Below are 16,919 nucleotides of genomic sequence, written 5' to 3' on the forward strand. Positions count from 1 at the left end.
CTGCACAGCCAGATGTTTCTCCAAGTAGTAGGTGGAGACCAAAACAAAGCTAAAAGAAGAGTAAATGACATTCATTTACATTTGGCGGTCAACCAGAACAATGACTTCAAAGGTGTCAGGCTGCTAGGTGTATATTACGGCTGTGCAATTAATAGACACTCCAGATATTAAAAAAATGACATAAGCAGAACAAAACAATGACTGTGCGGGCTTCCTTTTCACAGGGGGGGTCTCATTTTGTTTTGTACTGCAAATCCAGCACACCCAAACTGACTGCCTAACAAGTTTTGGCAACAAGAGGAAGCACTTTAGTTTAGGAGTTAAGCGAGGATCAACAAATACAATTTCAACAAGCACACCACTTCTAAAAATTTTACATTATACTGATCTTAATATTGACCAAGATGATCGAGCTCATTGTCGTTACCATTAAAAAAATATAGGGGTCAGTAACGAGAGTTACATGTAAAATTCTTCTGGTAGTCATGTGACACACAACTCACATGATGTGTGATTTCTGCTATTTGGAAATGCGCTCCCAAGACCAGACTGCAGGAAATAGAAGCATAAACATAAGTATTTGAGTTGCTATTTCATGAAATATGGCATAAAATCACAATTTGGTTATAAAGCGGATCTAAGAATCGTCATGGTGTAGATCACAGGTGTCGAACTCCAGGCCTCGAGGGCCGGTGTCCTGCAGGTTTTAGATGTGTCCTTGATCCAATACAGCTGATTTAAATCACTAAATTACCTCCTCAACGGTCGTGTCCAAATTCATGGGCTGCATCCTCCTGAGGCCGCATTTGTAGACCGATTACGTCACAGCGACGAGCCGAAGGCCGTCGAAATTCGTAGACTCCTCCGAATGCAGCCGACAAATGCGTCCTCCTTTTCCCCGAATTTGAAGGATGGGTCGGGTGTGTCCTTCTTGGCCCACCATATCCCAGAATTCATAGCGCGGCCCAGCCAAGCTCCAGTTTCCGGCAATGGCGGCCGCTACTAAGTTTTAAAATTACTCTTATTAATCTTTCTGGGCCACAAAATAAACTTTAAAGATATTTTCAGGCGAGAATGTGGGTTAGCTCGTTGATAATTAAAAATGAACACAAAAAACGGAGAAAGATTTCAGGGTCTATTTTCGATTTTCGTGCTGTGGCGCTGACAACTGGAAATACTCTGAATTAAGGGCGGGAGTAGATCGAGAAGGCTAGACCGTCCAATTCCATAGCCGTTTACTTCCGGCCTACCCGACCTCCTGAGGACCCGGCCCACGTAGACCGCGAAGGCCGGGTCCTCAGGAGGATGCAGCCCATGAATTTGGACATGACCAACATGTCTTGAAGTTCTCCAGAGGCCTGGGAATGAACTAATCATTTGTTTCAGGTGTGTTGACCCAGGGTGAGATCTAAAACCTGCAGGACACCGGCCCTCGAGGCCTGGAGTTCGACACCCCTGGTGTAGATGGACACCACTAAAATAGTGTCCTCTGGTGCTGATAAGCTAACAAGGAATAAACACCTGTGGAGGAAAACCTAAAGCAGAGTTATTTTAACAAAGAAGTCCATGGTACTTGGAGTATTGGGAATCTAAATGGCTTTTAATATGCAGCACGTCAAAACACGCAGATTTTGTGTCCAAGCACTCATTGAAATTAAACTTCTTTTACGCTTCAAACTAAGCGCCTAAAGCAGCACTTTTAATTTTCTTTTATTTTTGAATTTAATTACGTTTGAAAACCGCACTTATTTAAAGACTAACCGGTGCCGTCTGATGTGGGAAACAGGTGGTTGAAAAGTTTTTGTATTTATAAGAATGCTTATCACACCTACAGTTTCACAAAAGGTAGGTCTGCTAAAGGTTAGGTGTGCAGACACGCTTTCCTAAAACCTACGCACTTTTCAGCAAGCCTGAACACCCACTAAACTCCAGATAAAAGAGCCTGAACGCACACTGTAGGCAAATGAGAGCTGAGTCAGTCAAACCAACTGACAGGAAATTAGTCTACAGCAATCATATTTGCCAGCTGCAATAGTCTTCAGTGACTCCTGGTTAGACTTTGTTAAACCTTAAAAACATAATTTGTGTAGATGGGGATTTATGGTGTGGGCTGAGAATGTGTTGTTTACTGGCTCATTATGTGGCTCCACAAAGCTTCATTGAGATGCATTCAGAGCCTAAAAGTGCACTGATGTTGAACTGTTCAATCTTTAGAAAAAATGGGAAAAGAATGGATTGCTGGCCACAGAGCCCTTGGGATACGGAAACTTCAAGTTGGGAATGGCTAAATGCAGTGTTTAATGGTTTGGAATGAACGCCGGGTGAATACTGACGAGCAGTGATTGTAGGAACTGATCAATGAGTGACACATTTCCACTAAAGTTAGAATGAGGCCTGTTTTTAAGCTCTCCGCTGTGCCGAATAAAAGCTTAGGCGTCTTTGTGAATGTGGTATCGGGATTTTCTGGTAACAGAAATAATTATTACTTCGAAACCTCTGGTGGAAACCAGCCTTTTGGATCTGATATCAGTATAAAAAGCATTTGCAGTCACCCTCGGGCGCACACAGGAAGATGTGCCGGATGTATCTACAGTCCAGACTGAGAGGTCTTTCTCTAGGAATGTGTCAGCTGCCTGTCACTGTTTGTCAGTTTGACGGCAGTGAGCTGTGTTGTTTGTGGCTCTGCCGCTGCAGCAGTGAGGCTCGAGTTTCCAGACTCTTTCTGCCATGTACACATTACACAAACCTCCAAAATGTTCAGACAATTAGCTCGGGAGCCCCACATTCCTGACCTCCGCTCGCATGTTTGTATGTAGGGCAAAGGTCAAAACTGGTGGGTCCAGCTTGCATGATTCGTGCTGCTCCACATGTTCCACCACACTTTATGTAAGTTTTATCATCTGCACTTCAGGGGAGGATGTCCAACTGCATCAATTAGTCAATCAATGAGTAGTTAAATGATCATTTGGGCTATTTTTAAACAAAAACGCAGCACATTTAATGGCTTCCGGTTCTTCAAACATATGAATTTGATGCTTTTCTTTGAACTCTAATGGTTTTGTGTTTTAGACTTACTTTTTAGACAAAATAAGACATCTGATGTTAAACACAAAGTAATTATAACAGAACTATTCTCAATGACAGGAACTTATAGTTGAAGTGGCAATAGCAACCATGGCATTTATTTAACTGTACAAAGTATGCCATCCATCCATTTTCCCACTTATCCAGATTAGGCGGCCTTTCCCAGCCATCATAGGACAGGTAACCAGACTATCACAGGACTCTTGGGCTCTTGGAAAAATCTTGTTTGGTTACATCCACACAACACCTTAACATGAACTCAGTATACGCTTTCCACCAACAAAGTTTACAGACCACTCAGACACTCTTTTTGGATCACACTGAATATTTTGTAATTTTTTAGCATTCTAAGTGTCAGAATTGAGGATTATCCAGTAGAGGTGGGAATCACCATACATCCCACGATACAATATTATCACAATACTTAACGCACAATACGATATTATTGCAATTTTTAAAAATATTTTGCGATATTCAGATTCTGTACATAAAGGTAAACTTTGTCAATATTCATTTTCTCTAATATCAAAGTCTCACACTCAGTCTTTCTCTCATTTCAGTTTTATTGTTGACAAACTGAACGGTTTGTATTACAGTCTAGTCCAACTTAACTGAACGCAACCATCTGGTACAATTATAGCTATTCTGAACTATGCAATTTATGAAAACTATGCAGCCCATTCAGCAACTGAAGAATTTGAAAGTAAATTAAAACAAAATATAATTTTACATTAAATAAAAAAGTTTTAAACTTAATTAAAATAAAACATGTCTTAAATTAAAATAAGTAAACTGTCATGTTTATTGCTGCCATAAAAAGTTAAACACATTTGGACAGTGAAGGGATGTCAGGATTCTTGCTCAGAAAAAGGATCAACATGCTCTGAAGTCAGAGCACAAAAACTTTTTTTGTAACAAAATATCGATTTCTGCTGTCCCTGTATCGATACATTATTAGCAAACAAAATATCACCATACTACACAGTATCCATTTTTCCCCCCCACCCCTATTATCCAGGGTGTACTCATGAGCGGCATCTTCACAGTCAGATCCATCCCTCACTTGCCACACCTGGTTTCAAAACACCAAGCTGGCAACAGTGAAAACATTCAGCTTGTAGCTTCAAAACATGACTTGACAAACCTGTGGGTGGTGTCACAGTGGCTACATCCACTTTTTATAGTTTTTTCAGACACTCTTTTTCTACTCTCGGATCTGTGACATCATAGCCCAAGGCTCAATGTGATATGGGTTCAGAGATGCCCTTCTGCATACCTTGGTTGTAATGTGGTTATCTCAGTTACTATCTTCCCATTCTCCTCCAATGCCTGACATCAAAAAGATATTTTCACCCAGAGAACTGGCACTCGCTGGATATTTTTCTCTTTTTTTTGACCATTCTCTGTAAACCTCAGAGATGCTTGTGGTGGGAAAGCTCAAGAGACCAGCAGTTTCTAAAACTCTCAGATCGGCCTGTCTGACACCAACAACCATGCCACATTCAACGTCTTTTTAAAGCAATTCTTCTTCCCCATTCTGATGCTCAGTTTGTCTTGGCCATGTGTGCATGCCTAAATGCATTGAGTCGGTGCCATGCAGTTGGCTGACTAGATATGTGTGCTGTTGATCTGTTGAACGAGTGTTCCTAATAAAGCTCTAGACTACTTGTTCGTTTCTGAGTTTTTGGAAATTCTACTTTGCTTGCATTATTGAGGTCTAAGTGGATCGCAGTGAATTGGACTCCACTGTCACTGAAAATATTAAAGCTTTGTAAAGTAGAATTCATGGAAGAATTTACAATAAATCCTAATCATCCTGCTTTTTCTTGCGCTGTAGTAACACAGGCTGCATGTCAGTACGAGTTGAGGCCATTTGCTGCACGAGGTTGAACTCACCCTCCAAGGCCACAGGTAGGGAGGTCTCGATAAGCACACTGAAGTTGCCTGACCTTTTAATGCCTGACATACATAATCCAGATATGACACGCTGCTGATTAATCCCCCTCCCCTCAGCAGCTGACTGGAAGACACAACATCCCGTATGTCCAAATGATTAGTTGGAGCTTGCTGCAGCAGCCCCTTATTGGGTTAGCCTCCTGCTCGGTGGAAGGAGACACGAGATGAGCCTTTTGTGAGTAATTGAATGGAATAAAAAAAAACCAGACACAAAGGGCATTGATAAAACGGGGACAGCCTTGATGAGGAACGGTTCTTTTCTTTTCAGCCGACGGTGCGTTTACTGTCCTCATGGGGTGCGATCTGCCACGGAGCATGAGTCTGCACTGCCTGAAATAGGCCACCGCCACTTTCTCGGCTCTGAACTCTGTTGCCTTTGATACCAATCTGAGGATAAGTCTCTGGTTTCCAGCTGCCAAGGGAATTATAAATGACCTTAAAATTAAATTAGGAAGACATGTTTGTATTAGCACTGACAGAGCGACATTGTAAGACATGTTCGAGGCCCCTCACCCTTCCAAGACCCCCAGAGTGACACTAAATTGCTACGCATAAGGCAGACATGGTTTCTATCTCTTTGTAGTTGTTGTAGCAGCCCTTGGCATCAAGAACGACAGAAGAGTCTCTAACGGGTGCGGCCATTTATTTCCTCACCACACACGGCACATTCTCTGGACGTTGAGCACCGTGAAAACTATAAAATAAGAAAAAATTGATAACCGTACAGTCCTTTTGAACTATAACAATGAGCAATAACAACAATGAGCTTAAGTTAATTCAGGTCTGTTCAAAACAAGTAATTCTGAGATATACAGTCACAGATTAAATAAAACAAAAGGGGTTACTTCAAACAGCATCAAGGGGTTACACAGTTCGGTTAAATAAAATATAACAACAGATCACCTCTCATCACATACCTCAGTCCGCTTGCCAAGGGTGCAAACTCCGGTAAACACTTAAACACTTCGGCCCGTTTCTCATGGGGTGCTGCTAGCTTGCATGACACACATGTCTAGCTAAAAAATAGCACATGGATGTAAGTAACGTAAGTAAAGAAGAAACTGAAGGTTTTCAGATAGCTCACAATACAAACGCAGCAACATACCTTACATTAGAAACCCACTTATCATACTTATCAAAGTATTATTGTAACTTACATGGACTTTGTACAACTTATTCCTGCCGCGACAGACCGCTCCATACATGTTACGGGGCGTGCCTCTGAGCACATCTGTCCTTAGTGCGACTGCGCATATAGTTCCGACGACCCCCGCAAGGATGACTTATGGTACAGATCAGCGGTTCATTACAGTCGTTTTGCATTTATTTGTGTTTAATTTGTGTGCCTGTTTCTAGATGTTCTGTTTAGCATCCTTTTGAGTCTCACCAAGTGTTTTGGGTGCATTTGGATTGCATTAATTTGAGTCTTTGCAGGTGTTCAGAGTTTATTTGCAGCCCTTTGAATCTCTTTATAGTTGTTTAGAGTCACTTTGTAGCGATTTTTTTCTTTTTGCAATTGATCAGAGTTTGTAGTTGTTCAGTCTTTGTTTCTTTGTTGTTGTTTTGTGTATTTGTTTTGTAATAATTTGCTTTAAAGTCTATTCTCTTGGCTGTGCAACAACCTGAACCTCTTGGTAACCACTTTTGATTGCAGCTACTGATTTGTGTTTTTTGATATATGTAAGTCCCAACTTGGTCCCATTCAATTGTGAACTGGTAGCAGACTGACTCAGTCTTAACTAGGGCTGCACGATTAATCGTTAGAAAATCGCGATCTCAATTCATACTTATGTGCGATCTTGTTTCCAAATGACAACGATTTAAAAAAAAAAAAAGACGACGACGATTGATCCGGGACGTAATCTGCATGAAAACAAGCGCTCACTTTTCCTGCTCAACAAATGACAAGGGCGGAGCCTTATACCACGTGATACAGAAGCTGGCTGCTAAAATTGGCAGGGAAAAAACAACGGAGAGCACGTCATGGATTTTGCGGCAATGACAAAATGTGAGACATTTGTTGTTTTTATGTTTATTTATTGTTTTTATGTTCAGTCCCAACTGTTACGAAGTTGATGTGCAGTTAATAAGTGCAATAAATATTTATACTGGGAAAGAAAATCGTGAGAGAATCGTGATCTCAATTCTAAGCCAAAAAATCGTGATTCTCATTTTATGCAAAATCGTGCAGCCCTAGTCTTAACGTCTCTTTATTGCAAAGCTAGAAGATAATGTGGTTGCGAGTGATCACAGACATGTCTCCGTCTTCAGAGCAGCCATTTGAGCAGCAATAGGATCCCAAGTGACAGTAACTTTGGTCATGCCGCAGCGTGACTGTGGCATTAGGACATAAGAGAGCAGCATTTGGTCTGAATGCTGAGCTTCTAACCATAAGCTCTGGTATGTCTGGTCTCATTGCCCTGCCAACAGTCATGTCATGCAATTTGACAGGTGTTCAATTTTTTAGAAAGGTTAGACTTTTTTTTTCTCATGTGTGACTGACTTGCATAGCCTAATGCTCCACTACACCACAAAGCATCCTGCTTGTCCTCTGTAAGAACCTACTAAAGCTAAACCAGCATCAGTCTGTGCCCCGCTGCAGCAATGACAGGTAGACATTTGTAATCTTTAGTAGTCGCAAACAATGGTGAATGTGATTATTTTTATTCCATAATCTGCTTTATCCTTGGTAGAAAGTTGACACAGATAAAAATACACTTTCCTGCCATACACTGAATGCACTGATCTTTGGGTATGCCAAATAAATTGGAAAACCATTTATAGATAAAATGCCTTAATGGAATGTATTTTGGGATAATCCAGTGTGTTAAATATCCTGCGAATCACGTGATGGATAACACTGCTTTAAAAGAAAAATGCTGTAAATCCAGCATTAGCATAAATGATTGCTGTGTACTGACAGCATGGCCTCCAATAGCTAAAGGCAACCTTAAATGTTAAAGCAGTACCTATCATCACTGTGGAAATGGCAAATTGAAATCAAAGACTCAAATGTTTCAAATAAACACTAATTCAAATGATTTATGATATAAAATATTTTTCTACTATAACATTTATTATGAGTTTGACTCTTTCATTGGCAAGAATGTGAGTAGGACATCAGCACTTTTGGGACTTTGTTGATATTACATTTTGGAACTCGCTCATCATGACTCTGTTTTTTACTTGGGACGATTTGTTGGTCCTGACTTTGGGTATTTTGAGCCTGACTTGGACTTTTTGGACTAAATTCGCAATGTGATTTGGGCTTTATAGTTCCCCATGGACTAAACTTGTGACCTGTTGTCTTGACTTCACTTTATTTAACTTTTGGTTTGATCGTAGGTTTGAATGGCTCTTTGAACTGTTGGTTTTAACTGTTACTTGACGTGGCACTCTTTCATATTAGCTGAAGTTTTGACGCTTTTGTAGTGGGAGTTGACTTGGAGCTTACTGGTTCTTAGCTTGATTTTAAACTTGGATTGTACTCTTGATATACGACTTGACTTCATACTGTTGAGTTTTTGATGTTTTGAAAGAATACTTGCTCTTGACTTGTTTTTTGACTCTGGACTTGACCGTAGATTTAGCTACGATCTTGTTGGTATTGACTTGTTCTTTTAACCCTTTGTACATAACCATCAGCAACTAGTTAAAAAAAAAAAGGCCCGCGATAGAATTATTCATACATCAGGGCTTGCAAAATCGCTAGCCCGACGTCCCAGGGCTAGCGATATTTCCAGTCGGGCTACCAAAATCTAACTCAGCCCTGCCCGTCGGGCTATCATAGGAAGGAAAATATATGTCTATGCTTTTGCATTCTTTCGCCAATGTAGCTGAGTAATTATGCCATTGGCATCGATGAGCCGCTTTCAATATGTGACATATTGAAATCGCGTTTGAATTTGCGCTTGTTTTTTGCTTTCACTTTCATTTTGCGATCACGCGAACGGTGTGTAGAGAGCAGCAGCACTGATTGGTGAGTGACGATTAATTGCGCACCAATTCCACTGACATCGTCTTATCACTCATTAGCTCACTATTCAAACGCGACAAGTGAAATCTCTCGCAACAAGCTTAAACATGTGAGAGGTTGAGTGCGCAAAGAATCGCTGACCGTTATGTAAGTACGTGTGTAAAAGCAGCAGGATTTACGCTGGTATTTTAGTTCTGCTCAGCTAAATAAGACAGGTCAGGGTGAAGAAGGGACAGCCAAAGAAAAGCTTACCACAAAACGGAAAAGTTATGACAAATCAGACTATGAGGCAAAAAGAAAGCGCAGCTTTTTTGGTTTCATGGATAAAAGAATTTCTGTGGCTGGAATATGACGAGCTAAATAACATGATGTTCTCCCAGGTGTGTTGTGAGTTTCCTTTGTTGGCGCCTTTGTTACTGGGACCAGTAATTTTAAGAGAGACCCCATCAGAACCCATGAGAAATGCATTATTGCCCAGTCTGCAGTATCTTTCCCAGAACAAACAGCAATTGCAAAAAAACATACTAAAAATAAACCAAGCACAACAAGAACTCCTGAAAAATCTGTTTAGAACAGCGTGCTATGTTGCAAAGAGTGGCAAAATTTAGCAGTCTTTGCAAACTTCAAAAAGCAAATGGCCTCGATCTTGGTTCCACTTACTTCTTACCCGTGACTTCAGTGGAAATTTCAAATTCAGGATCTGACACAGACTGATTCATGTTCTACACAGTTCTTACAAGTTCATAGAAATTTCTGTTCAATTAGAACCAAGTATTTGAGTTGATGGTTGTAATTTTTATACAGTTGTTGTGATTTGCATTTTAACAATTTTTTTGATTAATTTTTGTTTCCGTTACAATATTATACTTTAATGTATAATATTGTAACGGAAACAAAACCTAAAAAAATTGCTCTCTTTTTTATTCGGGCTACTTAAATTTATTTTGGGCTACCAAAAACTGAAGAATGCCTGCCCGAAGGGCTACCAGAGATTTTGAAATTTTGCGAGCCTTGCAATATTATACTTTAATGTATAATATTGTAAAGGAAAAAAAACATAAAAAAATTGCTCTCTTTTTTATTTGGGCTACTTAAATTTATTTTGGGCTACCAAAAATTGAAGAATGCCTGCCTGAAGGGCTACCAGAGATTTTGAAATTTTGCGAGCCTTGTACATGTTAGTGTAACTGCAGCTGTGTGTTCTGGAGACGTGACTGCACGAGAACATCGTACACAGGAACACGCGTGTGCGCACACTCTTTGTTGGATCTGCTTTCTGACACATTGTTCTCATTATGTTTCTGCCAGAAACACTCGAGGGAAGAAATTGAGAGAGAGGGTGAAAGAGTGAGATTAAGAATGAAAAACTAGAGGTGGGACTGTGAAAGATGTGTGGAAAGGAGAATAAGACTGAGGAAAAAGGGACAGACAGAAAGGCAACTTAGCAGCGGAGTTTAGAGAGTAAGAGTGAGTGAGACAAAAGCGAGTGTGGAGAGGTTTGCTGGCCAAAACACAGGGGAATTTCTGGGCAGTTTGGGGGGAAAATCCAGAGGCTGGGGTCTGACTGAGTGACTTGCTGCTCTGTAAGCTATTATTTCAGTCATACCATGAGATGATTACTTTTGTGTGTGTGTGGTAAAGAAGAGTAGTTCTCTGGTAGCTTTGTACCACAACCAAATATGTGTCGAGTCAGACTCTTTCTCTTCTACATGTTATTTTTTCCCGTGCATCCTCTTTCCTTGCAGGCAGCGAGGTATGAAGAGGGGCAGATGAGCCAGACTCACGGGGATGCTGGTCGGCATCTCCGGGGAATTTCCTTCACACACGTTAGTGTAGAAACATACAGACGCACCGATACATGAACAGAGGCGAGAGTCCTCTGTGCATAGGCCTAATTAAAAGCAGAAGTGGAGCTGAGCGACAGGTCTACAGAACTAATGAGTTCATCCAACAGCACCGAAGCAGAGGCAGACAGCACTGAATCTGCCTGTCACGACAGAAAAGGAAGACAGTGTTTTATCACAAAGTTGCAGACTGTGAAGAGGAAGAGTGATTATTTCTGGCAGAAAAACTGAAGGAGGGGAAAATCTTTTTAACCAATCTATAACAGATACTTGGAAAACCCACCTGTCTCCGCCAAGAGTTTGTACTAGGTGGTCTTGACTTGGAACGTTGATTTAGGAGTTGCTGGTCTTTAATTGGTCTTGGCCATGGACTCTATATAAGGGGTGGAGGTAGCCAGGCTGACATCACCCATCGGTTAGTGAAGTCATTGAAGCTTCGAGCTGAGTGTTTTTGCAGTCACCATTAGGGCTGCCACAAACGATTATTTTGATAGTCGACTAGTCACCGATTATTTTTGCGATTAGACGACTAATCAGATCATGCATCCATTGGACGTACAGCGTACAGCTTATTGCACCAGCAGCATCTGCTCTTATATAACTATCATTAGCTTACAGCTTTAAGTGTTTAAGGTCTGTGCTAACTAAAAATAAAGACAAGATGATAGTTTATTAAATTTTAATGAAATTTGCAGATTGTTTCGGTGAAGTTTAATAAACTCCTTGCTATCTAAAATATAACAGGACACCGGAGTATATTCTCGAGCATCTCACACTTCTGATAATCAGTTGTCTGCTTGACGTTTATTCAGCTGTGTAAAAACTATAACTTTAATCTCAGCCAAACCGATTTACTCAGGAACAAATAAAATACAAAAAAAAGCCAAACAATAACATTTTTAAGTTATCTAAGTCACTTATATATGTTTAACCTGAGTAACGAAAGACAGCGGTGGGTTTGAAAACGATTTGCCAGGAGTCCGGTGTTCTCAGCTGCTCTAGTTAGCCTAGCCCCCGGCTAGCTATCGAGCTAGTGGGTAACAGACGTCTCCGAAAATGTCGGAGCGCTTTTGAAAATATGTGGTGTCTTGATAAACTGAGCAGATATTTGAGGTTTACACAGCTACATTCCAGAAAATATGTTAAGCGTTTATTTTGTGACCCAGAAAGAATAATAAGAGTAATATTAAAACTAACTAGCTGCCACCATTGTTGTAAACTGAGCTGGGCTGCGCTATGAATTCTGGGACACAGCTTCTTCTTCTTCGGGGTTTAACGGCAGCTGGCATCCTTGTACATGCAGTGCTGCCATCTTCTGTTTCAGTCCGTTATTACACTCTTAAATCCTACTACTTATTCCTGCGTCTTTCAGGATCTTACGAAGCTTCAAACGATTGGTCGACTATTAAATCAGTCGTCGACGATTTTGATAGTCGACGTAATCGTGACTAGTCGACTAATCGTGGCAGCCCTAGTCACATCTTAATATTTTGTAACTGGACTTGCAGAGGTGGCTCACGCGCACATATTGCAGTGACCTGTTAAAAGCACCATAATTTACAACACAACATTATCAGGACTTGTAATGCACGAGCTTCCACATACACAGTGTGCTGCAGAAAGCTCTCAAAAGATCTCTGAATCTGCTGTCATGCCTCATGTTCAGCCGTATAGTGGATTGCAAAATTAGTAGTTCAGAGAAATATGTATCTGCCAGTAGGCTACAGCCAAGAGTAACAACGTGGTGACATCGCAGCAGCTGGAAACGGCACAAGAGGTAAAGCTTGTAGGGTTTGTGGCATCTCAGCTTTAAAGAGAGACAACAACCAGCGATGATGGATTTGATGTCTATGGCTACATCAAAGAGTGCAGCCACTGCAAGGCCTTTCATTTTGGCCAAAAACACACACAAACACACACAACCACACACACACACACAAGGAAAACTGAATAGAAGCAGATGTACAGTGGCCCACAGTGCCAACGTATTACACAACAGAGCATTCACAAGCTTCACTGCAGCCGGACAACAACTTAATTACACACAATGGAGATGGAGATCAGGATTTCAGGTCTATTCCATCGTCATCTATTCGTCCCTTAATATTTGCATGTTTTTCTTTTTCATTTCAAAAGTGCATGGAGAGTAGAGCTGCAACCATTAGTCCTCACAGAATTAAACCACAACTATTTTGGGAATTTGCTGCTTAACTGAATATCTTTGGCTTTGGGAGAGATGGTTGGTCAAAACCAGCATTTTAAGGATGTTGGATTGGGTTCTGGAAAAATATGTGGGGCTTAATGTCTCTTTTTTTGGATTAAACAAAAGTACAGATTCATTAAGACAAAAATTATTATTATTATCTATATAGTGGTTTGTTGCAGCTGAAACATAAGTATGGCTGGGCTTAGTTCATAAGAGAATAATAATAGTTCTATCTCAGTTGCATTGCTATAATTTTGATGCTTTTTTCTGTCTGAGTGTGTATCAGCAGTGTTGGGGAGTAACGGAATACATGTACCGCCGTTACGTATTTAAAATACAAAATATGAGTAACTGTATTCCGTTACAGTTACCGTTTAAAAAGGTGGTATTTAGAATACAGTTACTTTGTTGAAATAAATGGATTACACGGCGGTACTTCCCTGTTTCATATTGTGGCGGGTCAGGACTGTTTGGGTTTTGTTTACAGCTACGTTCTGTTGTTCCAGGCGGCAGCGTTACGGTTGCCATGGTTACAGGGTGACGCGCTCTCTCTCTGCATGTTTCCTGGGTGAGAGAGGCCTTTTTGTTGTTGTTGTGCTAAGCTAATAGGCAGAATGCTACAGGTATAGCTCTAAAGAATGTAGCATCATAGGCAGTGTAGTCCGTGCTGCAGGGAGAATGGACTGCCATACACGTTATGTGTCTGTGAGCGAGGGAGGGAGAAAAAGGAAAAGTACGAGCTGTCATCGAGCAGAAACGGGAGCTGGAAGCATGTAAATATAATAATAACCACTGCAGCCAAGAAGAGAGCCTGACGAGCCCAGTTGTAAGTAAGCTATTAAGACTCGACTGTACACCGTGTTCGTGTTTTCCTCCAAAAACAATAAGTTCCGTTGGAGCAGCCTTTCAACGCCTCTCTCTGTCTCTGCTAGCAGAGTTGACCCAGACAACAAAGTAAAGCTAGTTTTCGGCTATGAGCCCGACACAGAACCCACCGTATTAGCCAGAGGTCCCTTTACTACGGTTCGGAGCCGCGGACCTTCAGTAACAGTAATAAATCACAGCAATAGTACATTCATGTAGTTGTAAACAGCATGATAATATATTAAGTAATCCAAAGTATTCAGAATACGTTACTCTCATTGAGTAACGTAACGGAATACGTTACAGAATACATTTTAGGGCATGTATTCTGTATTCTGTAATGGAATACATTTTAAAAGTAACCTTCCCAACACTGTGTATCAGATACTCTGAAGTTTATTCCAATATAAAAAAATTGTTAAATTCCTGAAAACATTGGTTATCCTATCCCATCCTACCCTGTCCTGTTATGGCCAGTGATCCATGCCCAACACAAGAAGTCTGTCAGAGTGGACTATCTTCAAGTATGAATTTTGGCCCCTGATTTAGTTTTTGATTTTTGGTCATTTGAGAAATTTTAGTCTCTTTTCAGCTTCTGTGTAATTTACGTCTTCTAAACATTTTGGCCGCAGCCGTAGCCATCTTTGTGTGAGGTTCCTGTGGGTAGAGAGTTCGGGTTTCAGGGTGTGTGCCAGCTATTACAAACCCAGCGGTCCGCCAGGTCTCTGCTTACGCACCATCAGCAACATCATTCGTTGCTGAATGGGAATGCCACATACATATACAGATGTAATATGTCACTAAGTTCTTCAGCCGTTACCCCAGGAATCCACCGGGCACAGCTGCTCTATGCACCGCGTGGCTTAAATTAAAGGTCTATATCTCGTGGAAGTTTTATCAAGCTGCAGGGACAGGCTAGGACAGGGGTGGGCAAACTTTTTGATTCGTGGGCCACATTGAGTTCTAACATTTGACAAAGGGGCCGGAACAGGAGCAGATAGATGGCATGCTTTGAAAACATCAGCTCATTGGGGGAAAAATACACATCTTGGGATATGGAGAAAACATGTGCTTTAATTCCCAATGAAAATGAAGAAAAGGATCACAATAAAATCTCTGACTTCGAAATGAGTCTTTAAACATTTATTTGATTTTTTTTTTTGAAAATCAAATAAATGAACATTTTATTTTAAAGCACTGAAAGTTCTGTTATCCTTCAGGACTCTTTTTTTTTTTTTTTTCCAAAAACGGTAGGAGATGCAGATGTACTTGTCCTGTTCCTTTTATTCAATTTGTTTCCCCGGTGCCAAAAGTCAACAACGACCAGTGCAAGAACGAAACGGTTGCAGCAAGTCAGTCTGTGAAGCGTTATATTTGATCCGCGTGCACTGTTCATTTTAACAACGTGCGTATCATGGAGATACACACATTTTAATGGGAGCAGTGTTGTTGGTCTCCTTTTTTAGCCAGCGCATCAAAGTCTGGAGTTAGTTTTGTTGTGGCGATAAAAAGTGAATGACTTCGCCTTTTTGTTTAATATGCTGGTGATATCTTCATCTATTAGTTCTACACGGCGAGTCACTGTCCTCCGTGATAAACTGATTTTCTCAAATTTGTCTTTGGTCTCCGGGCACAAAATACCTGCTGTCTCTACCATACATTATTTTAAAAACTCGACCTCTGACAGTGGTTTGCTGGCCTTTGCTATTTTGAATGAAAGCATAAAACTGGCCTTGGTACTTGACTCTTGAATGGCAGTTTGACGGTGAAAAAAGCTTTGCTGAGCCTTCAAATTAGCTGCCAACTTCTCAGCAGCAGCTTCCCGTTCTTTTGTTGAGAGCTTGCTAGCATAATTAGCATGCTTTGTGGCAAAGTGACGGCTAATATTATACTCTTTAAAAACCGCCATGGTTTCTTGGCATATCAGGCAAACAGCAGATGATGTTCAGTGAAAAAATATTTAGTTGTCCACTCCTTATTGAACACTCGACATTCTCTGTCCACTTTCCTTTTCTTGGGTCCGCTCATCTTCATAGAAGGGCGGTGGGTCACAGGGTAAAGTGCAAACGTGGAGTAATAGGCCTACGCTTCACCTGAGGAAACATCAGAATTGCAGGGGAAATAAAACAAGGTTAATTTATTAAATTTTTTTCAAGTTTGGCGGGCCGGATCAAAACGTTTAACGGGCCATTTGTGGCCCCCAGGCCGTAGTTTGCCCATGCCTGGGCTAGGAGGACAGGAGGGCAGACACACGAATGAGAATCTGGTCAGATTTAAAATGGAGACCTCAAGCAGATTACACACTCTGCATCTAAAATGATTCTGATGGGTTTTTTTGTTGTTGTCGTTTTGTTTTTAAGCTGTGCTTAAGACAGAACAATACACTGGAGTTAAGCTATCCTAATGTTATGCATTTATATAGTCTTTTTCTAATCTTACCAGACACTCAAAGGGCTTTAGACTACAAGCCACATTTTATACTGACTGTCTGATACACTGATTTTTACCAAGGATGTCAGTAATTGTTATTGTTTGTTGTTCATGAAAAATAAAAACGCAAAAAGATAATTAATAATAAGGGAAAATGTATCTGATTTGCATAAACTGGCCGTCAGACACCTTAAATCCAGTGAAAAGATCAATATTTAAAAGTTCAAGAAAAGGAAAAATGTGTACAGATCTATTACGTGAACCTTGCTGGTTCTCATGCATAAAGAAGATAAAGATGAACCCTTTAACACAGAGCTGACATCATTGTGAAACACTCTGATATTGCAAAGGAAACATTTGCTTTCATGTCCCCCATTTTTTTTGTTTGTTTAAAGAGCCAAGAGCCAGATTCTTTATTACTGACAGGGAAAATGGTCTCTACTGGTCCACAGTACCTTAAACAAATATTGATAAATGAAATGACCTGATCTAAAGAACACTTGAGATGCGCTGGTCTCGACTTGTTCTGCTCTCGTCTGGTCAACGTGTAGGCTGAGTT

At 40.7% G+C, this 16,919-nt stretch overlaps 1 protein-coding gene and 1 long non-coding RNA gene across 2 annotated transcripts in view; one reads left to right on the plus strand and one right to left on the minus strand.

Moving 5' to 3' along the window:
• The window catches only part of sntb2 (syntrophin, beta 2), a 42,356-nt gene that overhangs the window by 4,244 nt on the left and 21,193 nt on the right, over nucleotides 1–16,919 (plus strand).
• Nucleotides 3,987–10,046, minus strand: LOC146513582 (uncharacterized). Its single transcript, XR_014874856.1, has 2 exons — nucleotides 6,198–10,046; nucleotides 3,987–6,056 (listed from the first exon to the last, which is right to left on the minus strand). It is a non-coding gene; the product is annotated as an uncharacterized LOC146513582 (long non-coding RNA).

Source organism: Neolamprologus multifasciatus, chromosome 7, assembly GCF_963576455.1.
Source record: "Neolamprologus multifasciatus chromosome 7, fNeoMul1.2, whole genome shotgun sequence".
In the NCBI taxonomy this organism is placed as follows: domain Eukaryota; kingdom Metazoa; phylum Chordata; class Actinopteri; order Cichliformes; family Cichlidae; genus Neolamprologus; species Neolamprologus multifasciatus.